Source organism: Somniosus microcephalus, chromosome 15 (genome assembly GCF_052327205.1).
Source record: "Somniosus microcephalus isolate GS21.2 chromosome 15, FLI_Smic_1.0, whole genome shotgun sequence".
Lineage (NCBI taxonomy): Eukaryota > Metazoa > Chordata > Chondrichthyes > Squaliformes > Somniosidae > Somniosus > Somniosus microcephalus.
In genome coordinates, this window is record NC_141001.1 from 118374691 (window position 1) to 118401071 (window position 26381).

A 26381-nucleotide genomic window follows, 5' to 3' on the forward strand; every position below is an offset into this window, starting at 1 on the left:
GGAAAATGTACTTTAGCAAGGTAATACTTGGTCATTCGTGTTCCGACGACCAGTCCCGCCAGCGGCGGCCGGGACTGAAGCGGGTCGCGGAGAAACGGCGGTCTGAAAGTCGGATGGGGCGGAGAATCAGGCGGGAGGGGGTCGTGACCCGCTTTTTCGGCCCCCGGCCGCCTGAAAAGCCGCCCGACGGCTGGCAGAAAATTGGGGCCTTTGTGTCATCTTCACAACTTGCTTTCCCACCTATCTTTGTATCGTCAGCAAATTTGGCTACAGTACACTCGGTCCCTTCATCCAGGTCATTAATATAGATTGTAAATAGTTGAGGCCCCAGCACTGAGCCCTGTGGTACCCCACTAGTTACAGTTTGCCAACCTGAAAATGACCCATTTATCCCGACTCTCTGTTTTCTGTTAGTTAGCCAATTCTCTATCCATGTAATATATTACCCCCAACACCGTGAGCCCTTATCTTCTGCAATAACCTTTTATGTGGCACCTTATCGAATGCCTTTTGGCAATCCAAATACATTACATCTACTGTTTCCCCTTTATCCACCCTGCTCATTACATCCTCAAAGAACTCTAATAAATTTGTCAAACAGCCAAGGAATTGCTTTTGAGTGCAGTCATTGTTGTTGCGTAGGGAAGCACTGCAAAATGTATTTTTGGAGGCGTTTATAGAGGGATAAGTGTTGGCTGGGACACCAGGAGAACTCTCCTGGTTTTACTTTGAATCTTTTACATCCACCTGAGAGAGCAGACTGGGCCTCGTTTTAACGTTTCATCTGAAAGGCAGCACCTCTGACAGTGCGGCTATTCTGCCCTTGCAGCGCGTTCCTATGCAAAGCTAGACAGGTAGCTAACAACTTGATATCTTCCCATAAAAATCACAAGGCTTGACTTTTCTTGTAAACTTTACTGAAAGATTCTTATTGTGAAACTGAAATACAATACAGAAATGGAAGCACACATTAGTACACAAGCACATAACTGATATGCATACACAAATTTAGGTACGCCTGAGCAACACAGTGCATTTGGCATGTAACTTACCAAAACACATGGAAACACAGCTTACTGTGAATATACATTTAGCAAACTGGAAGGCATTCTCTTACATTCATTTTAAATTAGCCCTGTACATAGTGCATCAAATACAGCTACAAGTTAACCAGCTAGACACAGAGAGCGAGGTTTGCTTACAGAGAAAGGTTACAAACTAAACATTTTCTGCAAAATATAGTGTACACTAATCATCTATAACATTCTCAAGTACTTACAGACAAATTGGCCTAGAAATTCAGTTTGGGCCCGCCAGCTCGCTTGCGCTCAGAAGTTACCGCTGCGCGCGGAGCCACTTGCGCCCGCCGGAAATTCAGTTTCAGCGCCCCACGTCGAAGCGGGCCGCTATTCAAGGGTTTCGGCGCCCCCGCTTGGGGCGCTGAAACTGAATATCGGCGCGCTAGGTGCCGCAGCGCCACCCACTGCGGAGCGGCAGGCTGCGGTACTGCAGGCCTTCCTCCCTCTCTTAAGGGGGAGGTGCCTGCAACAGCGAGATCGCCGCTCGCTAGTGCCGGCAAATGAGCCCGGCACCACGGAGAAGTGTCGGGCTCCCGGAAAACAGCCGGCAATGCCGCGGGGGGGTGGGGGGTGGAGGAGGCCGGGGAAGGAGGTGCGGGCAGGCGGCAGTCGAAAAAGCGGCCGGCCGCACATCCGCCTTAACTCGCCCCACTAACGTTACAGTACGTCCCCGTTTTCTGATCGCTGTTTGCGGCCACTGCGGAAGAGGCGGCCGCAACTCAATATGGCGGTCGGGGCGGTAGCGGGGCACTGCGCACACCGATGATGTCATCGGTGGCGGCGCAGCACTACTGGCTAACGCCGCCATTACCGCAGCGCTGAATATCGGCGAAAGCTCAGCAAGTGGCGCAAAAGCCCTGTTTGGGCGAAAACTGGGCGCAAAGCCTACTGAATTTCTAGCCCATAGTGTCCAAGGCCGGAGCGTAACAAGGAAATAACTTCCCAGACCATGTGTCGAGCTGCAGGTCTGTGATATACAGTAGTTTACTTTACTGCACTTTACTGTGCTTTACTGCACTTGCTAGGTACCAAATATCCACTAGGTGGTGGCACACAAAGGAAATCGACCCAAATTACTCAAACCCCTGAATTAACTGGAAAACTAACATAAATTCCTAAAGGAAGGCAGCACAGCGGCACTCCCTCAGTACTGTCCCCTGACAATGCAGCGCTCCCTCAGTACTGCCCCCCCAACAGTGCAGCGCTCCCTCAGTACTTCCCCCCGGCAGTGCAGCGCTCCCTCAGTACTGCCCCCCCGACAGTGCAGCGCTCCCTCAGTACTGCCCCCCGACAGTGCAGCGCTCCCTCAGTCCTGCCCCTCCGACAGTGCAGCGCTCCCTCAGTCCTGCCCCCCCGACAGTGCAGCGCTCCCTCAGTCCTGCCCCTCCGACAGTGCAACGCTCCCTCAGTACTGTCCCCCCGACAGTGCAGCGCTCCCTCGGTACTGCCCCCCGACAGTGCAGCGCTCCCTCAGTACTGCCCCCCCGACAGTGCAGCGCTCCCTCAGTACTGCCCCCCCGACAGTGCAGCGCTCCCTCAGTACTGCCCCTCTGACAGTGCAGTGCTCCCTTAGTACTGCACTGGGTGTGTCAGCCTGGATTATGTGCTCAAGGCTCCAACCTTTACTTTAATGAAAACAGCCCCAATTTTTCCAGTCTCCCTTCATCTTTATATTTCTTCATACCAGGCAGAATCCCAGTGAATCTGCTGCACCCTTCGTATTGCCTCAACATCTTTCCTATAGCACGGAATCCAAAAAGACTGGGCACATGTCCAACACTGTAATCGATGGCACACTAACTGTGTTTCTCCTGCTGACGGACTGCATTAGCAGACTTTGCTATGGGGATGTCCCTAAGCAAGCCGTTGATTTTTGTACGTCTGATGATGCCTCGGAGCAGCTCTCGCGAGCGAGGGGGTTAATCGTTTCTGACGAGGTTATTGCACTGTGATAATTAAATGGATGATTATTAATGAGCTGTGAAAAATTGACTCCATTTACGCGCTGCGATTTGGCAGGGGTGGAGCTGGATAATGATTGTATTGAGCAACGTGTTTGTGCAGTGAACGAAATGTATTATTGATCGACTGACCCGTTCAGGAGCGCTCTCTGTATCCCAAGTGTGCAGTGAAGAAAACTCTTGGAGCGTTCTGCTTTTTGCATCTGGCAATGTTTCTGCCCACTGCGTCTGCTTCAAAGGACAATTGAGATGTATCTCTACCCAGCTTCTTTCAGTGTTGGACGAAGCTCGCTGTGTTTAATTGGGTTTTTAATTGTCCTCCCCCCCCACCCCACCCCACACACTTTGCGCTAATGAAATCTCACTGTAGGCATTTGGTTGAGGTTGCCAATTCTGCAGATGTGGCCTCAGCTAATTCAGACCATTTGTGAACCTGTCCATTAGCGGTCTTTTATATTAAGCAATAAAGCTCCCCTGTATCGTACTCTTTTTATCTAGCATTGCTGTGCAGTACTGCCTGTTCCTGCTTACGATCGATGCCGAGCCGACTTAACCAGGGTCAGGGTGGCCCTGCTGCTTCGAGCGCGGTTTAGAATAGAACGAAAGAACCTTGCATTTATATAGCGCCTTTCACATCCTCAGATCATCTCTGCAGACAATCTTCTTCTGGATCTGTGAGATGCAGTTGGGAGGATCAGGTGCAGGAGTCAGTCACAACAGCAGCAACAACTTTATATATTTATATAGAAACATAGAAGATAGGAGCAGGAGTAGGCCATTCGGCCCCTCAAGCCTGCTCCACCATTCAATGAGATCTTGGCTGATCATCCAAATTCAGTACCCTGTCCCTGCCTTCTCCCCATATCCCTTGATCCCTTTAGCCTTAAGAAATATATAGCGCCTTTAACGTAGTAAAGCGTCGCAAGGTGCTTCACAGGAGTGTTCTAAGATAAAAGAATTTGACACCGAGCCACATAAAGAGAAATTAGGGCCGATGACCAAAAGCTTGGTCAAAGAGGTAGGGATTAAGGAGCATCTTAAAGGTGGAAATATAGGGGGAGAGGCGGAGAGGTTTAGGGAGGGAATTCCAGAGCTTAGGGCCTAGGCAACAGAAGGCACGGCCACCAATGGTTGAACGATTATAATCAGGGATACTCAAGAGGGCAGAATTAGAGGAGCGCAGATATCTCGGGGGATTGTGGGGCTGAAGGAGATTAGAGAGATAGGGAGGGGTGAGGAGGCCACGTAGGGATTTGAAAACAAGGATGAGAATTTTGAAATCGAGGCGTTGCTTAACCAGGAGTCAATGTAGGTCAGCGAGCACAGGGGTGATGGGTGAACGGGACTTGGTGTGAGTTAGGACACGGGCAGCAGAGTTTTGGATGACCTCAAGTTTACAGAGGGTAGAATGTGGGAGACCAGCCAGGAGTGCGTTAGAATAGTCGAGTCTAGAGGTAACAAAGAATCGGATGAGGGTTTCAGCGGCGGATGAGCTAAGGCAAGGGCGAGGACGGGCGATGTTATAGAGGTGGAAGTAGGCGGTCTTAGTTATGCTGCGGATATGTGGTCGGAAGCTCATATGACACCAAGGTTGCAGACAGTGTGGTTCAGCCTCAGACAGATGTTAGGGCGAGGGATGGAGTCAGTGGCGAGGGAATGGAGTTGGTGGCGGGGACCGAAAATGATTGCTTCGGTCTTCCCAATATTTAATTGGAGAAAATTTCTGTTCATCCAGAACTGGATGTCAGACAATTTCGAGACCGTGGAGGGGTTGAGAGAAGTGGTGGTGAGGTAGAGCAGGGTATCGTCAGCGTACATGTGGAAACTGACGCTGTGTTTTTGGATGATGTCGCCAAGGGGCAGCATGTAGATGAGAAATAGGAGGAGGCCAAGGATAGATCCTTGGGGGACACCAGAGGGAACGATGTGGGAGCGGGAAGAGAGGCCATTTCTGCTGATTCTCTGGCTACGATTAGATAGCTAAGAATGGAACCAGGCGAGTGCAGTCCTACCCAGCTAGACGACGGTGGAGAGGCGTTGGAGGAGGATGGAGTGGTCAACCATGTCAAAGACTGCTGACAAGTCGAGAAGGACAAGGAGGGATAGTTTACCTTTGTCACAGTCACAAAGGCTGTCATTTGTGACTTTGACAGCCGTTTTGGTACTGTGGCAAGGGCGGAAACCTGACTGGAGGGATTCAAACATGGAGTCACATGGGAAGAATGAGTCAATCTGAGGTAAGTAACGAAGAAAGAAAGAACTTCAAATCAAATCAACTTTTATTGTCATTGTTAGTGCACAAGTGCAGTACAACGAAATGTAGGCTTGCGGCTCCCGAGAGTGTACAATTTGGATTAGGACACTTAAACATTTCAACATACATTTGTACATATATATTAGCATAAATATGACCATAATAAAGTGCATCGGCAGATGTGCAGGCTTTAGTGTTTATTTGTGGAGTTCAGTAGGATGACAGCCCTGGGAAAGAAGCTGTTCCTAAATCTGGCCGTACGGGTGCGAATGCATCTGTAGCGTCTTCCAGATGGTAGGAGGGCGAACAGACTGTGGCTGGGGTGGGTAGGGTCTTTGATGATGGACCGTGCCCTCCGTAGGCAGCGTTTCTGATATATATGTTCTATGGTCGGTAGCCGGGTGCCGGTAATGCGTTGGGCAGTTTTGACTACCCGCTGCAGGGCTTTCCGGTCATGGGAGCTACAGCTGCCGTACCATACCGTGATACAGTTTGTCAGGATGCTCTCTATAGTGCAGCGGTAGAAGTTAGAGAGGATCGGGGGTGACAGATTACATCCCTTCAGCCTCCTCAAGAAATATAGGTGCTGCTGGGCCTTCTTCACCAGAGAGGAGGTGTTGAGGGACCAGGAGAGGTCTTCCGTGATGTGGACTCCGAGGAACTTAAAGCTGGCCACCCTTTCCACCACAGCCCCATTGATGTGGATGGGGGTGTGACTTCCGCCTTTGGACTTCCTGAAGTCCACAATTATTTCCTTTGTTTTCTTGGTGTTAAGGGCCAGGTTGTTGTCGGCGCACCACTTCACGAGATGCTGGACCTCCTCCCTGTAGGCTGACTCATCGTTGTTGGTGATCTGGCCTACTACCATGGTGTCATCTGCAAACTTGATGATGGTGTTGGAACCATGAACAGCCACACAGTCGTGGGTGAAGAGGGAGTAGAGGAGGGGGCTCAGCACACATCCTTGTGGGGCCCCCGTGTTCAGGGTCGGGGGGGGAGGTGTGGTTACCTAATTTGACAGACTGGGGTCTGTTAGGAAGTCCAGGGTCCAGTTGCAGAGGGAAGTGTTCAGGCCAAGAGTTTGGAGTTTGGTGGCCAGCTTGTTGGGGACGATAGTGTTGAATGCTGAGCTGTAGTCGATTTATATATCGCCTTTCACAACCTCAGGATGCCCCAAAGCACTTTACACCCAATGAAGTACTTTTGAAGTGTAACTGTTCTAACATAGGCAATGCAGCGGCCAAATTGCGCACAGCAAGGTCCCACAAACAGAATTAAGATAAATGACCAGATCATATGTTTTTTAGTGATGTTGATTGAGGGATAAATATTGACCAGGACACCGGGGGTAACTCCCCTGCTGTTTCAAATCATGCCATGGGATCTTTTATGTTCACCTGAGAGAACAGACGGGGCCTCGATTTAACATCTCATCTGAAAGACGGCACCTCCGTCAGTGCAGCGCTCCCTCAGTACCGCACTGGAGTGTCAGATTAGATTTTTCTGCTCAAGTCTCTGGAGTGGGACTTGAACCCACAACCTTTCGACTCAGAAGCGAGAGTGCTACCAACCTTTTTTTAATATGTTTATTGAACTTTAAAAACAATTACAACATCGTGATCATTCCATTGTAACCAACAAATCCATTCCGCCGCTCTGCACAGCCATTCTTCCACCACATATTAACATCAAAACCTGAAGTTTAATTTGTCTCCCATAACATATACTAATCTATTGTACTTTAAAAATTGATCATTAATCATGGCTCCGAATAAGGGAAGTGTGTCTGATAATCCCTCCATTATTTAATTCCGGCCCTTCCCTCCTCTCATGCTCCTTCCCAACTTATCGGGCAGCTGTTGCTTTCTCCTGCAGCCTCCGGCTCTTTTTCACCTCCTGTTTGAACCTTCCCTGCAGTTTCAGCCTCTTCCTTACGTTAGGTTTGGGCCGAGGAGCTGCCCCTTCTCCCTCCTTCTGCCCCTCACTAACCTTACCCTTTCCACACGATGCCACCCCACCCCCCACTTCCATGTCTCTGTCCCCCTCTGACTCCTCACTCTCGAGCTCTTCTGTAACCTCCCGTCCCTGCTCCCCGTCAGATAATCTCCCTTACAGAGTCTTCCTGCTATCACAGTTTCTCCAACCGTGCCACTCCCTTCGGCCTCATCTCCACCGCTGACCCTTGCTCCCCGTTTCTTCTCTCTCCAGGACAATGGCACATCTTCACCTATCTTGTTCCCTTCTGGCATCTTTGTCTACCTGCTGCCCCTTTAAGGAGTCGGCCATTTGGCCCCTCGAGCCTGCTCCGCTGTTCAATAAGATCATGGCTGATCTTCGACCTCAACTCCACTCTCCTGCACTATCCCCATATCCCTTGATGCCCTTAATATCCAAAAAAGACCCGTGCTGCCCGCTGCTGTCTTTGTCCTTTTCCACTGTACTTGGTGTGTTTTCCACCATTTCCATCTTGTTCTCTGGTCCGCAATTTTCTGCCTCTTCCTGTGCTCTTTTCTCCTTCCATTCACCAACTGTGTCCTCCACCTGCTCCGCTCCTCCAGCCGCTCCACTCACACCTCCTGCTCCTTCTCCTTCTCCCATCTCCTCGTCACTCAAGGGGCTTCCTTCTGCCTCACACTCACAGCGAGTGGGACCTTTGTGACACACCCCACAGCTCTCCGCCTTGCAGCTCCGAGTGATGTGTACAGACTCGCCACAGTTATAACAGTACAAGTCTGAACAGCTTCTTACAAGATGGTCGTGCCCAAGACAATAATAACAAACCTTCACCTGGTTATCATGCAGTACCCAGAAGTACTGCACTCCTTCCATTGTCTCGAATTTCATGCTGTACGGCATGACTCCACCCCCTCTGGGAACCGCACCTTTACATAACGGGTTCCATCTGCTACCCGTGTTCCTGGATCATATCTCCTCTTTATGGCCAAGCAAATTTTAATGTCCCACGACTCCAATTTTTTGATTAGCACATCGTCCTCAATATAAACCGGCAGCACGGTGGCATAGTGGTTAGCACTGTTGCCTCACAGCGCCAGGGACCCGGGTTCAAATCCAGCCTCGGGTGACTGTCTGTGTGGAGTTTGCACATTCTCCCCGTGTTTGCGTGGGTTTTCTCCGGGTGCTCCAGTTTCCTCCCACAGTCCAAAGATGTGCGGGTTAGGTTGATTGGCTATGATAAAAAATTGGCCCTTAGTGTTAGGGGGGATTAAATACGTGGGGTTACGGGGTTACGGGGATAGGGCTTGGGTGGGATGGCTGTCAGTGTAGGGACCGGGTGCTAGGGTTTGGATGATCAGCCATGATCTCATTGAATGGCGGAGCAGGCTCGAAGGGCCGAATGGCCTACTCCTGCTCCTATCTTCTATGTTTCTATGTTTCTATGAGACCACTACCTCTTCAGAATATAGTAGAGATACCTCCAAGAGCTTATCGCCAACCTTCAAACTGAGTAAAAGTCTTTCCACCTCCTCTCGGCCACTGACCGTCACCTCAAACCCAACATTCAGTTTGGTCGGCAGGCAAAGCAGCTTCCCTCGCCACAGTCCTCATGTACCGCTTGGATAATATCCCAAGCTGGTATCTCCTTATCCTCGCACTGAACCACCACCGTGTTTTCTTTTCCAAACCTCCTGGGGTCCCGGCCCGAATCTTTGGCCTTTTTTTCGCCCTTCCCCCAACATTTTCTTCCCTGATTAAATTCATCCCGGGAACATTGTCCTCTGAGGGGCCCGGCATTCCGGGCAGCCATCTGGCTGCTGTTTAAGGACCATGCTAAGCTCATGGTTTACAGAGCAGCAGTGATACCCGCCCTGCTGTATGCCTCAGAGACATGGACCATGTACAACAGGCACCTCAAAGCACTGGAGAGGTACCACCAACGCTGCCTCCGCAAGATCCTGCAAATCCATTGGCAGGATAGGCGCACCAACGTCCGTGTTCTTGCTCAGGCCAACATCCCCAGCATCGAAGCTTTGACCACGCTCGATCAGCTCCGATGGACGGGTCACATTGTCCGCATTCCCAATACGAGACCCCCAAAACAAGCGTTCTACTCGGAGCTCCGACACGGCAAGAGAGCCCCAGGTGGGCAGAGGAAATGCTTCAAGGACACCCTCAAAGCCTCCTTGAAAAAGTGCAACACCCCCACCGACACCTGGGAATCCCTGGCCCAAGACCGCACAAAGTGGAGGAGAAGCATCCGGGAAGGCACAGAACACCTCGAGTCTCTTCGCCGGGAGCAAGCGGAAGCCAAGCGCAGGCAACGCACGTCAACCCAAGCACCCCACCCACCCGCCCCTTCAACCACCGTCTGCCCCACCTGTGACAGAGACTCTAGGTCCCACATTGGACTCATCAGTCACCTAATGTGGAACCAAGTCATCCTCGATTCCGAGGGACTGCCTAAGAAGAAGGAGAAGTTTAAGGACCAAAAATGTCCTAAAACCTGAAAAAAAAACACCACCAACTTTTTACAAACTCACTCCAACTCCCTGCAGTAATCAAGCACCCAGCAACACCTGTTCACTCCTAGCCCCTCCCACCTCGAGAGTGCAACCCACTGAGCCACGGCTGACACGCTCCTGTGAAGCACCTTGGGGACGTTTTCCTACGTTAAAGGTGCTATATAAATGCAGGTTGTCATTGTAATGACCGGGACCGGAGTCCATTTTCACGCTGTAATGTGCAGGAGTCTGATCTCGCTGCGCAAAGTGCCATACGGATCCTGTGTCCCTGGGTCGACTTTTCTTTTGATTACCGGGAGACGCTCCCAAGTGACCCGCTTTTGTCAGGGTCACCCCGGGTCTCGCTTATATCACACCGTGCAAGTCGGACAGCGACTAGGTGCGTTCAGCGTACATCACTTCAGGATAAACTTCCAGCCCCACGGTATCCATTACAAGCGGGCAGCTTCAGCGCTTTGGGCATGAATGGATTTTTTTTTTGTTGCACAGCACACTGTACAGCACAATGGCCGGGGAACGGGAACAGTCAAGCACTGTCATACTGACCAGACAAACAACTGCCAAGTGCCGCATTGTATGCAGAGAATCAGCGGGTAATCAGAACACTTTAATTGACGAGAGGTTGGGCTCTGTGTGGGTGGCTCGATTTCACTTTGCTGGGAGGCAGATGTGGTTTTCAGTGACGGCTTCAATATCCAGCACCTTTCTGAGTGCCTCTTGTGCAAACTCATGGGAACTAACTTTGTGGTTTTTGGCGTGGTCTTTCCACTTCGTTCTGTGTGCTTTAAGTTGTAGCTGCTGTTTTCACCGACTTGAAAACCCCGTCGGCAGCAGAGGCACAGAGGTGAGCGAGCATTTATAGAATTCCCTCAGTGATTATTAATGCCTTCTGACCTCTTTCTTTGTGAGCCAGACAGCTGGTTGGCATTGAAATGCGCATGCAATTGCTGTAAAGGTTAAGAGTCCTATCTTATTTTTGAAAAGTCTGGAGTCATTTATAAAATTTAATTTTTATTCAATTTCCCATCATTAGCCACTGGGTATTTTGATTAAATGGTTGGGAAAGGCTGTCGAACTGGAGGACTGTGGCTTATGTTGTATTGATCGGAGAGGAGAGAGGATTTGAGTATTTAATAGATACAGAACAAGCCTTTTAATGAGGGCTTGTAGATTTCTTGCGGTGTTGCTCCCAGATAAAAGTTTGAGATTGGAGCACTGTTGTGATGTTCAGCTCCTAACCCTTTTAAGCCTGCGGGCCAAGAACAGAAAGAACTTGCATTTCTATAGCACTTTCCATGACCTCACGACGTCCCAAAGCACTTCACAGCCAATGAACTACTTTTTGAAGTGGAGTCGCTGTGGTAATGTGCGAAACGCGGCAGCCAATTTGCGCACAGCAAGCAATGTGATTAAGACAAGATCATCTGTTTTAGTGATGTTGATTGAGGGACAAATATTGGCCCCAGGACACCGGGGAGAACTCCCCCTGCTCTTCTTCGAAATAGTGCCGTGGGATCTTTTACATCCACCTGAGAGAGCAGACGGGGCCTCGGTTTAATGTCTCATCTGAAAGACGGCACCTCCGACAGTGCGGCACTCCCTCAGTACTGCACTGGGAGTGTCGGCCTAGATTTTTGTGCGTAAGTCTCTGGAGTGGGATTTGAACCCACAACCTTCTGACCCAGATGCGAGCGTGCTGCCCACTGAGCCACGGCTGACACCTGTAATCGCAGCTATGTAAGGGGGAACTCAGCATGAAATGACTGGCTTTTAAAGAAAAAATATATTATTTTATATCTGTAAGGTGAAGTGTGGTGGATAGGAGCTAGATGCAAAATGGAACAGGTAGAGATGCCTGAATGTCTCGTGACAAAGTTGCCGATTTACGCACTAAGCATAGCCTGGTGTTACTGTGTTGTAATGCATTTCTCGGGCATCACCGTAGAAGGTTTGATCCTGCAGTGGTGAGTCATTGCACTTTTAAAAGCAGCTGTCAAAACCTTCTTCCAACTGGTACATTTTCAGGTGAGGAGCTTCATAAACAATAGGAATATAACTGCGCCGGTTATTAGTGCAGAGTGTTGTCCTGTATAGTTCCTTGGTTCAGTTCTGTAATGCTCCATCATCAAAGGTAATCTGTGTTCTCATCCAAAACTCTGCTGCCCCGTGTCCTAACTCGCACCGAGTCCCGTACACCCATCACCCCCTGTGCTCGCTGACCTATACTGGCTCCCGGTCCAGCAACGCCTCGCATTTTAAATTCTCACCCTCGTGTTCAATTCTCTCCATGGCTCTCGCCCCTCCCTATCGCGGTAACCTCCTCCAGCCCTACAGCCCTCCGAGATCTCTGCCCTCCTCCAACTCTGGCCTGTTGTCCATCCACCCCACCGCCCCACCCCATTCCTTCACTCCACCATTAGTGGCCGTGCCTTCAGCCGTCTAGACCCTAAGCTCTGGAATTCCCTCCCTAAACCTCTCCTTAAAACCTACCTCTTCGATCACTTGTCCTAATATCTCCTTATGTGGCTTGGCATCAAACTTTATCTGATAATCGCTCCTGTGAAGGGCCTTGGGACGTTTTACTCTGTTGATAGGGGCTGTGTAAATGTAAGTTATTGTTGTGTTCGAGATGACGAGACAATTACTAATTTAGAGCTCTGCGTCTACAATTTAGCAATGATTAGGCAACAAGCACTTGCCCGCTACTCGGTGCTTTCTGCCATACTGCTAGGCTAGAATCCAAGCAAGTCTCTGTTTGATTTGCTTTGTGTTAAACCCCTCTAAGCCGTGACCTAATACCTTTAATCCTGACTTCTACACTTGGGAACACCTGGCTCTTGGCTGTACCTGGGGTGCAGTTCTGATTTTTGATGGCTGCCTCTCCAGTAAAGAGGAATTTTCTTTGCTGTTGGGGGAGAGAGGAGGGGGTTGGGGTGGGGGCTGGTGGTGGGGGGAGAAAGACAGAATCCTGTGGGGAAATGAGAGTTACATTCTCGAGAATTAACCTCTCCATAATCACTGCCTGAGCTCAGAGCTGCTCAGTGTTAGCTGTGGCTCAGTGGGTAGCACTCTCGCCTCCTGAGTTAGAAGGTTGTGGGTTCAAGTCCTACTCCAGAGACTTGCCCACATCAATCTAAGCTGACACTCCCAGTGTAGTACGGAGGGAGTGCTGCACTGTCGGAGGTGCCGTCTTTCAGCTGAGATGTTAAACATGCTCTCTCAGGTGGACGTAAAAGATCCCATGGCACTATTTTGAAGAAGAGCAGGGGAGTTATCCTCGGTGTTCTGGGGCCAATATTTATCCCTCAATCAAAAAAACAGATGATCTGGTCATTATCACGTTGCTGTTTGTGGGAGCTTGCTGTGTGCATCGACACATACAACAGTGACTCCACTTCAAAAAAAAGAAGTACTTCATTGGCTGTAAAGCCCTTTGAGACGTCCGGTGGTCGTGAAAGGCGCCATAGAAATGCAAGACTTTCTTTTCTTTTTGCTCCATTGGAAGACACCTTGAAAAAGCTGCCAAGTTCGCCACCTTTTTCTCTAATGAGAAACAGGAAGCAGCTGAATCCGTATGAACGAGGGTTGAAATGGCGAAGCTGCCTCGTCTGCTGTGCCCATCGACACCCATGCAGGATGATCTCCCCTAGGATCTCTCTAGGTGGGTCTGGGTGCTCTTAAAGTGTCAGCTGTGCCTCAGTGGGTAGCACCCTTGCCTGTGAGTCAGAAGGCTGTGGGTTCAGGTCCCACTCCGGTGAACCTGTAACACGTAATCGAGGCTGACATTCCCAGTGCTGCACTGTTGGAGGTGCCGTCTTTCAGATGAGATGCTAAACTAAGGCCCCGTCTGCTCTCTCAAGGTTGATATAAAAGTTCCCACGGCGCTAATTTGTAGAAGAGGAAGAGGAATTCTCCCCAGTGTCCTGGGCCAATGGTTTATCCCTCAACCAACATCAATAAAAAACAGGTTATCTGGTCATTATCACATTGCTGTTTGTGGGAGCTTGCTGTGCGCAAATTGGCTGCCGCGTTTCCCACATTACAACAGTGACTACACTCCAAATAGTACTTCATTGGTTGTGAAGCGCTTTGGGACATCATAAAAGGCGCCGCAGAAATGCAACTTCGTTCTTTGTTTTAGCTTGTAGCACTGTTGGCTATTTCTGGGATGTCGTTAGGATTTATTTCACAGCTCTGGCACTGTGTAGGTTAAACCTGTGTGTCTCTTTCTTCTTGGCGTGCGTTCAGTCCCAGCATTAAAACCTGTTCTTTGAGTGAAAGAGTCATGTGTTGGGAGTTACCTTCAGGTAGTTGCTTAGCAGGTGGCTAATCTTTCGTTGACATCAGTGAAGCAATCAACTAGGAGGGGTGGGACCTTCTGTTATTCTCTGAGTGGCTCACTGGGGAGCCCGAAGGCTGGGTGAGTTGCACACATCCAGGCGTTGCCAGTTGCATGGGTTTTGCATATTTCATTATCACGAGTACAAAAGTTCTGCAATATCATCAGCTGAAACATAGAAACATAGAAGATAGGAGCAGGAGTAGGCCATTCGGCCCTTCGAGCCTGCTCCGCCATTCAATGCGATCATGGCTGATCATCCAAATTCAGTACCCTGTCCCTGCTTTCTCCCCATATCCCTTGATCCCTTTAGCCTTAAGAAATATATCTAACTCCTTCTTGAATATATTTAATGAATTGGCCTCAACTGCCTTTTGTGGTAGAGAATTCCACAGGTTCACCACTCTTTGGGTGAAGAAATTCCTCCTCATCTCAGTCCTAAATGGCTTACCCCCTATCCTTAGACTGTGATCCCTGGTTCTGGACTCCCCGGCCATCGGGAACATCCTTCCTGCATCAAGTCTGTCTAGTCCTGTTAGAATTTTATAAGTTTCGATGAGATCCCCTCTCATTCTTCTAAACTCCAGCGAGTACACCCCAATCGACCCAATCTCTCCTCATACGTCATTCCTGCCATCCCAGGTATCAGCCTGGTGAATCTTTGCTGCACTCCTTCCATGGCAAGAACTTCCTTCCTCAGATAAGGCGACCAAAACTGCACACAATACTCAAGGTACGGTCTCACCAAGGCCCTGTACAACTGCAGCAAGACATCCTTGTTCCTGTACTCGAACCCTCTCGCTACGAAGGCCAACATACCATTTGCCTTCTTAACCGCCTGCTGCACCTGCATGCTTACCCTCAGCGACTAGTGCACAAGGACACCCAGGTCTCGTTGCACTTCCCCTTCTCCCAATCTATTGCCATTCAGATAATAATCTGCCTTCCTGTTTTTGTCACCAAAGTGGATAACCTCGCATTTATCCACATTATACTGCATCTGCCATGCTTCTGCCCAATCACCCAACCTGTCCAAATCATACTGGAGTTTCTCAGCATTCTCCTCACAGCACACAAGCCCACCCAGCTTTGTGTCGTCTGCAAACTTGGAGATATTACATCTAGTTCCCTCGTCTAGATCATTAATATATATTGTGAATAGCTGGGGTCCTAGGACCGATCCCTGCGGTACCCCACTAGTCACTGCCCACCACTCAGAAAAAGACCCATTTATTCCAACTCTTTGCTTCCTGTCTGCCAACCAGTTCTATATCCAAGTCAGTACCTTGCCCCCAATCCCATGTGCCTTAACTTTACACGCTAATCTCTTATGCGGGACCTTATCGAAAGCCTTCTGAAAGTCCAAATACACCACATCCACTGGTTCTCCCTTATCTATTTTACCAGTTACTTCCTCAAAACATTCCAGTAGATTAGTCAAGCACGATTTACCTTTTGTAAATCCATGTTGACTTTGTCCGATCCTGTCACTTTTTTCCAAGTGCTCTGCTATTACATCATTTTCCCCACTACCGATGTCAGACTTACCGGTCTATAATTCCCCGTTTTCTCTCTACCACCTTTTTTTTAATAGTGGGGTAACTTTAGCTACCCTCCAATCCATGGGAACTGTTCCAGAATCTATAGAATGTTGGAAGATGATCAGCAATGCATCTACTATTTCTAGGGCCACTTCCTTAAGTACCCTAGGATGTAGATTATCAGGCCCTGGGGATTTATCGGCCTTCAATCCCGTCAATTTCCCTAACACCATTTCCCTACAAATACCGATTTCTTTCAGTTCTTCCCTCTCATTAGACCCTATGTTCCCCGACATCTCTGGGAGGTTATTTGTGTCCTCCTTTGTGAAGACAGAACCAAAGTATGTATTTAATTGGTCAGCCATTTCTTTGTTTCCCATTACAGGAAACTTTGGTTTATCCAGAGGTTAACTGTCCGGAATGCTCGAGCCACCGGCAAAATTAAGGAGCCGTTTCGTTAGGTTTTTTTTCTTTTCGTTGCTTTTTTTTCACCAGTCAGGCTCTGCAAGGTCTGGCTGAAGCTGTTGCTAAGCTACAGAGATGCTTGCACGGTACGGCTGACTGTTTAGAAGCTGTTGCTGAGCAACAGGGTTTGTTGCCAGATACGGAGCTCAAAATCTCCGTATGTTTCAATATTAGCGCTGGTTTGTCCGGCAGTTTTGATGGGACAGCAACAGCTCGGTCCCGTCAGTGCCGGATAGCACAAAGTTTCCTGTATAAATTCCCCTGATTCTGACTGCAAGGGACCTGCGCTTGACTTCACCAATCTTTTTCTCTTCACATATCTATAGACTGATCTCTGGAAGTCCTTCTTCGGACAAAGGATAAATAATGAAAGAGTAATTAATAACCGGGATGCTCTCCTGTCACTCGAGGCAGTTGTTTGATGCGTTGGGTTGGGGGGGGGGGGCGGTTGTAGGAAGGATGAGTGGATGGGCTGAATGGCCTCTGCCATCTGTACACATCTTTGTGAAGAAATGGTTTTGCTGCTGTTTTCTTTTAATTCACTCGCGGGATGGGGGTGTCACTGGCCAGGCCAGCATTCATTGCCCATTCCTAGTTGCCCCTGAGAAGGCGGTGGTGGGCCGCCTCCTTGTACTGCTGGTAGCGGGTTTGATATGAACTGAGTGTCTCGCTGGGCCACATCAGAGGGCAGTTAAGAGTCAATCACGTTGGTGTGGGACTGGAGTCACGTATAGGCCCAGACCGGGTAAGGACGGCAGGTTTCCTTCCCTAAAGGGCATCAGTGAACCAGCTGGGTTTATACGACAATCCGACAGCTTCACGGTCACTTTTACCGATACCAGCATTTTATTTCCAATTTTTTTTTTAACTGAATTCAATTTCTCAAACTTTCTCTGGATTATTAGATCAGGCTCTGGATTAGTAGTCCATTAACATCACCACATCGCTATCATACCCCATAATCGCTGTTCACATATGCACTGGTGACTTGGCAACATTCCACAACAGGATCAGAGCAAGGACTTAGAGGATCCACAGTGTTGCAAATTAATTTTCTGCCATAATCCCGACCATTATATGGGTATTTTCAGCCGAGGCTCAGTGGGTGACACGCTCGCCTTTGAGTCAGAAGGTCGTGAGCTCAAGTCCCGCTCCAGAGACTTGAGCACATAATCTAGGCCGACACTCCCAGTACAGTACTGAGGGAGGGCTGCATTGTCGGAGGTGCCGGCTTTCAGATCAGACATTAAACCGTGGCCCCGTCTGCTCTATCGGGTCGAAGAAGAGCAGGGGAGTTATCCCCAGTGTCCTGGGCCAATATTTAATGCTTAACCAACATCAATAAAAACATTGGCTGCAGGGTGCACCACCTACAAGATGCACTGCAGCAACTCGCCAAGGCTTCTTCGGCAGCACCTCCCAAACCCGCGACCCCTTCCACCTAGAAGGACAAGGGCAGCAGGAGCATGGGAACACCACCACCTCCAAGTCACACACGCCATCCTGACTTGGAAATATATCGCCGATCCTTCATCGTCGCTGGGTCAAAATCCTGGAACTCCCTCCCTAACAGCGCTGTGGGAGCACCTTCACCACACGGACTGCAGCGGTTCAAGGTGGCGGCTCACCACCACCTTCTCAAGGGCAACTAGGGATGGACAATAAATGTCGGCCTTGCCAGCGACGACCACATCCCAGGAACAAATAAAATAATACAGATTATCCGGTCATTTTCACATTGCTTGTTTGTGGGAGCTTGCTGTGTGTGAATTGGCTGCCGAGTTTCCTACATTACAACAGTGACTACACTTCAAAAAGTACTTCATTGGCTGTGAAGCGCTTTGGGACGTCCTGAGCTGCTGAAAGGCGCTGTAGAAATGCGAGTCTTTCATTGTTTGTTTCTTCTGTTAGTAGTTACTCTTTAGCTGATGCTGAAGATGACGGACTCGGTCAAAACATGTTGCATCTTTGGAATAAATATCAAACAGCCCAGAATAAAGCTCTGTTGTTGGGTGCCAAAAATTTTGGGCCTTGCGGTGATTCATGAGAAATCCCTGGAAGACGGTTAACGTTTGGCCTGGAGAGGGTATGGGAAGAATACATTTCGGTGGTTCTCAGAGTGGGAAATGATTCCCTGTGGTTCCACCTCATGCTGTTTAGACATGTGGGAAAAGTAATGAGATGCTCTGAGCTGCAGTTATCACATTAAAGGGACATGGGTTTAAACTAGTAATAGGAAACCCAACCAGAAACCCTGGATGAACGGAGAGGTCCGCTCACTGTTGAAAGCATGCGACGCAGCATTTAAATCTGGCGACGCGGCAGCTTACAGTGCGGCTAGGACCAACCTAAAAAAGGGTATCAGGACTGCCAAAAGGAAACAGACACTGCGGATAGAGGATCACTTCCACAACAACTCGGACCCCCGGCGCATGTGGCAAGGCATCCAGTCCATCACTGACTACAAGGGCAAAAACACCAGCCCCCCGGTTAGCGATGCCTCCCTTCCGGAGGAGCTTAACAACTTCTACGCTCGCTTCGACAGGGACAACAGGGAGCCGGCTACCAAAGCCTTGCCACCCAGAAGACCAGGTGCTCACTCTGTCGACCTCCGACGTGAGGGGTGTTCTACGCGGAGTGAACACACGAAAGGCTGCTGGACCGGATAGCATCCCTGGACGGGTACTCAAGGAATGTGCTGATCAGCTGGCTGATGTCTTCACCGCCATCTTCAATCAGCCATTGGCCCAGGCAGTAGTCCCTGCATGCTTCAAGACCGCTACCATTATTCCTGTGCCAAAACAAACGGCTGTGACGTGCCTGAACGACTATCGACCTGTCGCACTCACACCCATCATAATGAAGTGTTTCGAGAGACTGGTCTTAGCCCACATCAAAGCCAGTGTTCCCGCCTCTCTTGACCAACACCAGTTTGCCTATCGTGCAAACAGATCAATGGAGGATGCAATCACAACTGCTCTACACTCGGCACTGAATCACCTAGATGGTAAGGAGACCTACATCAGAATGCTGTTCATAGACTACAGCTCAGCATTCAACACTATCGTCCCCAACAAGCTGGCCACCAAACTCCAAACTCTTGGCCTGAACACTTCCCTCTGCAACTGGACCCTGGACCCTGGACATCCTAACAAACAGACCCCAGTCTGTCAAATTAGGTAACCACACCTCCCCCCCCCCCCCCGACCCTGAACACGGGGGCCCCACAAGGATGTGTGCTGAGCCCCCTCCTTTACTCCCTCTTCACCCACGACTGTGTGGCTGTTCATGGTTCCAACACCATCATCAAGTTTGCGGATGACACCACGGTAGTAGGCCAGATCACCAACAACGATGAGTCAGCCTACAGGGAGGAGGTCCAGCATCTTGTGAAGTGGTGCGCCGATAACAACCTGGCCCTTAACATCAAGAAAACCAAAGAAATCATTGTGGACTTCAGGAAGTCCAAAGGCGGAAGTCACACCCCCATCCACATCAATGGGGCGGAGGTGGAAAGGGTGGACAGCTTTAAGTTCCTCGGAGTCCACATCACGGAAGACCTCTCCTGGTCCCTCAATACCTCCTCTCCGGTGAAGAAGGCCCAGCAGCGCCTATATTTCCTAAGGAGGCTGAAGGGGTGTAACCTGTCACCCCTGATCCTCTCTAACTTTTACCGCTGCACTATAGAGAGCATCCTGACAAACTGTATCACAGTATGGTATGGCAGCTGTAGCTACTATGACTGGAAAGCCCTGCAGCGGGTAGTCAAAACTGCCCAACGCATTACCGGCACCTGGCTACCGACCATAGAGCACATATACCAGAAACGCTGTTTACGGAGGTCACGGTCCATCATCAAAGACCCTACCCACCCCAGCCACAGTCTGTTCGCCCTCCTGCCATCTGGGAGACGCTACAGATGCATTCACACCCGTACGACCAGATTTAGCAACAGCTTCTTTCCCAGGGCTGTCATCCTACTGAACTCCACAAATAAACTCTAAAGCCTGCACATCTGCCAATGCACTTTATTATGGTTATGTTTATGTTAATATACTACAAGCCAAATGTATGTTGAATGTTTAAATGTCTTAATCTAAATGTACACTCTCGGGAGCCGCAAGCCTACATTTCGTTGTACTGCACTTGTGCACTAACAATGACAATAAAAGTTGATTTGATTTGATTTTTTGATTTTGAAAATTCTTCGACAGCACCTCCCAAACCTGCGCCCTCCACCACCTAGAAGGACAAGGGCAGCAGGCGCCTGGGAACACCACCACCTCCAAGTTCCCCTCTGAGTCACACACACCATCCCGACTTGGAAATATATCGGCCGTTCCTTCATCGTCGCTGGGTCAAAATCCTGGAACTCCCTCCCTAACAGCACTGTGGGAGCACCTTCACCACACGGACTGCAGCGGTTCAAGAAGGCGGCTCACCACCACCTTCTCGAGGGCAATTAGGGATGGGCAGTAAGATGCCGGCCTTGCCAGCGATGCCCACATCCCATGAATGAATAAAAAAACCTAATAATTTCGGTCTGAATGTCAGGAAGTCCTTCACACTGCAGAAGAGAATCCAATTCAATGCTTCTTCTGTGTCTCTTGCATTGGTGTCGGTTCATATTACGGCAAGCTATAAGGAGCATGAGGCAGGGTTAATAAGAACATTAGAACCTATGAATTAGGAGCAGGAGTAGGCCATACGGCCCCTCGAGCCTGCTCCGCCATTCAATAAGATCATGGCTGATCATCGACCTCAACTCCACTTTCCCGCCCGATCTCCATATCCCTCGATTCCCCTAAAGTCCACAAATCTATCAATCTCAGCCTTGAATATACTCAACGACTGAGCATTCACAGCCCTCTGGGATAAAGAATTCCAAAGAGCCACATCTCTCTGAATGAAGAAATTCCTCCTCATCTCGGTCCTAAATGGCCGACCCCTTATCCTGAGACTGTGACCCCTAGTTCTACACTCTCCAGCCAGGGGAAACAGCCTCTCAGCATCTACCCTGTCAATCCCCTTCAGAATCTTATATGTTTCAATGAGATCACCTCTCATTCTTCTAAACTCCAGAGAGTATCGGCCCAATCTACTCAATCTCTCCTCGTAGGACAACCCTCTCATCCCAGGAATCAATCTAGTGAACCTTTGTTGCATCGTCTCTAAGGCAAGTATATCCTTCCTCAGATAAGGAGACCAAATCTGTGCACAGTGCTCCAGGTGTGGTCTCTCCAAGGCCCTGTACAATTGTAGTAAGACTTCCTTACTCTTGTACACAAACCCCCTTGCAATAAAGGCCAATATGCCATTTGCCTTCCTAACTGCTTGCTGTACCTGCATGCTAACTTTGTGTGCGAGGACACCTAAATCTCTCTGAACACCAACATTTAATAGTTTCGTTATGCAAAATTGTGAATGTGCCTCAAGGAAGCTGGGAATTGGGAGCTGATCTTTTTCTTTTCTTTTTTCCCTCTATCTCTTGTCCCGAACCTCCATGCAGAGACTGCTGAGCTGTGTGTGGTGGGCAATGCCAGTCCTGGTTAGACTGCACCTGCACAGTTTCTGCTGTCCATTATATAAACCAAAGGTGCTGATTAGACCTGGTTTTATCCAGGTTGTACCAAACTGAAGTTAGTTTTAGGAATCCTGTCTGGTCTCTCATCTTCCACCCTCCATAAACTTGAGCTCATCCAAAACTCTGCTGCCCGTATCCCAACTCGCACCAAGTCCCGCTCACCCATCGCCCCTGTGCTCGCTGACCTACATTGGCTACTAGTCCCCGAACGCCTCTATTTTTAAATTCTCACCTTCGTGTTCAAATCCCTCCATGGTCTTGTCCCCTCCCTATCTCTGTAACCTCCACCAGTCCTACAACCCTCGGAGAACTCCGTGCTCTTCCAATTCTGACCTGTTGTCCATCCCCCTCATTCCTTCGCTCCACCATTGGTGGCCGTGCCTTCAGCTGCCACGGCCCTAAGCTCTGGAATTCCCTCCCTAAAACTTTCCACTTCTTTACCTCTCTCCTCCTTTTAAGGTGCTCCTTTAAAACCTATCTCTTTGACCAAGCATTTGGTCACTTGTCCTAATATCACCTTATGTGGCTCGCTGTCAAGTTTTGTCTGGTTTATGCTCCTGTGAAGAGCCTTGGGATGTTTTACTACGGTAAAGGCACTATTTAAATGCAAGTTGTTGTTGAAGAGCAGTGAGTTCTCCTGGTGTCCGGGATTCTTTCCTCAACCATCACTGCCTGATCATTCACCTATCACTGTTTGTGGGATCTTGCTGATTGCTTTCCTTGCCTACACGATAACAGTCACTACACTTCAGAGCAATGTGTTGTGTGTGAAGCACCTTTGTGACATTTCTGAGTGAAGGGACAAAAAATTCTATAAATACTTTGGCTTTCACCCACTCTAGAGACTTGAGCACAAAAATCGAGGCTGACACTCCCAGTGCAGTGCTGAGGGAGTGCTGCACTGTCGGAGGTGCCGTCTTTTGGATGAGACGTTAAACCGAGGCCCCGTCTGCGCTCTCAGGTGGATGTAAAAGATCCCACGGCCACTATTCGAAGAAGAGCAGGGGAGTTCCCCCGGTGTCCTGGGGCCAATTTTCATCCCTCAACCAACATCACTAAAAACAGACTATCTGGTCATTTTCACATTGCTGTTTGTGGGAGCTTGCTGTGCACAAATTGGCTGCTGCGTTTCCTACATTACAACAGTGACTACACTTCAGAAAGCATTTCATTGGCTGTAAAGTGCTTTGGGACGTTCTGAGGTTGTGAAAGGTGCTACCGATTGATTAGATTGGGCCGATACTCTCTGGAGTTTAGAAGAATGAGAGGTGATCTCATTGAAACATATAAGATTCTGAGGGGGATTGACAGGGTAGATGCTGAGAGGTTGTTTCCCCTGGCTGGAGAGTCTAGAACTAGGGGGCATAGTCTCAGGATAAGGGGTCGGCCATTTAAGACTGAGATGAGGAGAAATTTCTTCACTCAGAGGGTTGTGAATCTTTGGAATTCTCTGCCCCAGGGGGTTGTGAATGCTGAGTCTTTGGGCTGGATTTTCATACAGGAGTCGGGTTGGAGGCGGGACTACAACTTTCGGGGCTGTAGTCCCGCCTCCATCGAGATGCGGCCAATCCATGCGATTTTAACTTGATTGACCTTGTTGAGCCCCCCCAGCGGGCTCAGCAGGCCAATTAAGGGCCACCCGGCAACAGGTGACGTCACAGACTGAAATTTCATCTGTCAAGATGTTTTGACAAATGAAATATCAGCGTTTCACAGCTGTTTGAAGCTGTCAAACACTGACAGTCTGAGTTCTACCATGAGTCCTTCTCCACAGACTCAGTTAGAAATCTCTCCTGCACAGAAAGCTGCAGGCTGTCACTTTTGACAGTTCGCAGCCATTCTGCTTTCTGTGCCGGTGAGATGAGGGACTCCAGGGACCTAAAGGAAGGAAGGATGAAAAGGTAAGAAAAGGTCATTTACACTTCTTTAATCACTTTAGACACACCAAACACACTTACCTTTGCACTCATGCACACATCACTCACCTGAACACCGACATCTCGAGCCCTCCAAGTCCTTCAACCCGACGGCCCGTCTCCTCCAACTTGGCGTGGTTTGGAGCCATCGGGAATCCCACAGTTCAAGCTTAAAAATAGGGATTAGGCTAAAAACTGCCTGTTAACTACCTGTTAACAGGCAGTTAATTGGCACTAATCCCTTCCCGTCTCGGGTAGGCGGGTCCCCACGCGGGGCGGGTTCCCGCCTCCTTTGAAACTGGCATGGAGGCGGGTTGGGGGCGGGATGGGGTCGGGACCCCCGATTTCAGGAATTTAACCCCCCCCCCCCCCCACGTCTCCAATCCCAACTCCACGGCACACTGAAAATCGAGCCCTTTGAGCATATTCAAGGCTGAGATCGATAGATTTTTGGACTCTAGAGGAATCAAGGGATGTGGGGATCGGATGGGAAAGTGGAGTTGAGGTCGAAGATCAGCCGTGATCATATTGAATGGCGGAGCAGGCTCGAGGGGCCGTGTGGCCGACTCCTGCTCCTAATTCTTATGTTCTTAGAAATGCAAGTCTTTTCTTTTTTCTTTCTTTCTAATTCTGCCCTGTTGATATTCGGGCAGTAAACAGACAGCTATTGCCTGTGATTTTTGACCCTGTTCCTGTCTTTCAAGATTCCATTGCCTTAATCAGTTGGAAATTATACAGCTGACTAGAATTGCTGGTGATTTACGAGAGAATTTTTCCCCTCTGCTGTAACTGTGCTTTGCTGCATAACTAAAGCTTTACACTTTGATGAAAAAATAAAACTTCAAAGGTGCTTGTAATTCGTGCACATACCGTAACAATTTAAACATTGGACCACATCTTGTGCTGTGGCACTATGTATATTTTTAATTGCTCTATAACTTTTTATTTTCGTCTTTGCAGAGTGGAACTTTTTTTACCCTTTGCCGTTCTGACATTTCAGAAGGTTTCATTCCTTTACTGGGTTTAGCAGAGCTGTGTTGGGCACTGAATGGTTAAAGAAGCTGGTGCTTGATTTCGAGCGTCAAACTTAAGGCGTAAAGGCCGGAGTTGTGCTGCTGGAGCTCATTCAAAAGGGAGATGGATACTTGGGAGGCTAGGGTATTGAGGGATGTGGAGATAGAGGAGAGAATTGGGGTGACGTAAGAAAACTACTAGGCACTTGGTCTGAGTATTAAACAAGGCTTTAATCAACTGTTTTTCAACATGGAGATCTAGTTGTGTCCTTCACTAGTTCCTGTTAAAGAATGTCCTGAGCAAGCTGGGCCCATGCCCGAATATTTATACTCTCCCTGGACAGCGCCACCAGCAGGCCGCCCAGTATTACTTCATAAGTCATTTCCACATGAATGACCAGATTCATGTCATGGGGTTTGAAAGAGCTAGGATGGCCCGGAATTTGCGGTGGGTAATGACGGCCAACGAGCAGCACTCGATGTTATTACCCCTCTGAAACTGACTGCAGCTTCAGGATTTAGCACACGCGCAGCCTAACGAGGAAATCCTGAAGTTGCAGTCAGTCATTCACTGCTCCGAAACTGGTTGCGCTGTGGATGCCCCTTCGCGCCCCGCCACCCTCACCCCCTCTGCCCATTGCTGGCAATCAGTGGAACTGATGAAAACTTGGGCTTCTCCGCGGTAATATCGCTGTTAAATACCCCACTGAATGTGAGACCTTGTTGGATTAGGTGTAACTGGGGTTTTAACAGCGTATTGACTGCTAAACAAATGTCACGGCCCTGAAAAACTAATTTTAATTATGTGGAGTGTCAAATTTCTCCATTTTGATTAAAACATTTTTAGAAACTTAAAAAAAAAAAATTATAGTTTATAAAAGTTTGTTCCTATTTATTTCAGGTTTACCTTTTCCCCGTGTGAGAGTCCCAATTTTGTTTTGCTCTCTGCAACATTGCTTAAAAAGTCTGAATGAAAGGCGCCTCTTCACTTCCTGTTGCCGGTCTGTGAGAATTCTGCCTTGTGATTGGCTGCTTAGACGGCTTGTTGACATCACAGCAGCATCGCGCTAGGGATCCCCCACTACGCTGCACAGATCTCAGCCGCGCGTCGGAAAAGCCAAGCTTCTCGCCGCAGAGATGGCGAGCTCCCTTCGGAGCCGGGGGGGCACAGCAAGCTCGATGGGCTGAATGGCCAACTTCTGTTCCAAGGGAACCCAAGTTGTTTACACAATTTATGCAGCAGAAACCATTAGGTGATGTAAAGTGGTTGCCATCCATGTTATTTTTCAGTGTGCAATCTACCCAGTGATTTTACTGGCTTCATTTCATGTCGGTCTGGGGAGGTGGGGGAGGCAAGTTTTTTTTTGTGGTTATTTTCAATTTTTTTAAGTGAGAAGTGTGGAATGTGCAGTACAGGAGAGATCAACCTGTAATGTAACTTTGTTATATTTGCTGTGGGAAATTTGGTGCTGAAAACAACCACTAATTCACAAATATCACAAAGGAACCCAGGAACAGGAGGAGGCCATTCAGCCCCTCGAGCCTGCTCCGCCACTCAATGAGATCACGGCTGATCTGTGACCTAACTCCATCTACCCGCCTTTGGCCCATATCTCTTAATACCTTTAGTTAACAAAAATCTATCAATCTCAGATTTCGAATTAACAATTGATCTAGCATCAATTGCCGTTTTCGGAAGAGAGTTCCAAACTTCTACCACCTTTTGTGTGTAGAAGTGTTTCCTAAAT

At 48.9% G+C, this 26381-nt stretch overlaps 1 protein-coding gene across 8 annotated transcripts in view; it reads left to right on the forward strand.

The window, feature by feature from the left end:
* The window catches only part of ppfibp2b (PPFIA binding protein 2b), a 474628-nt gene that overhangs the window by 134131 nt on the left and 314116 nt on the right, over window positions 1-26381 (forward strand). Inside the window, exon 1 of one of the 8 annotated variants that reach the window (XM_086008338.1) lies at window positions 10251-10619. The exons of the other annotated variants lie outside the window; for them this stretch is intronic. The gene's annotated coding sequence lies outside the window, so the exon portion shown is untranslated. Of the gene's footprint in view, window positions 1-10250; window positions 10620-26381 lie in introns of those variants that run through there. 8 annotated transcript variants of the gene reach the window in all.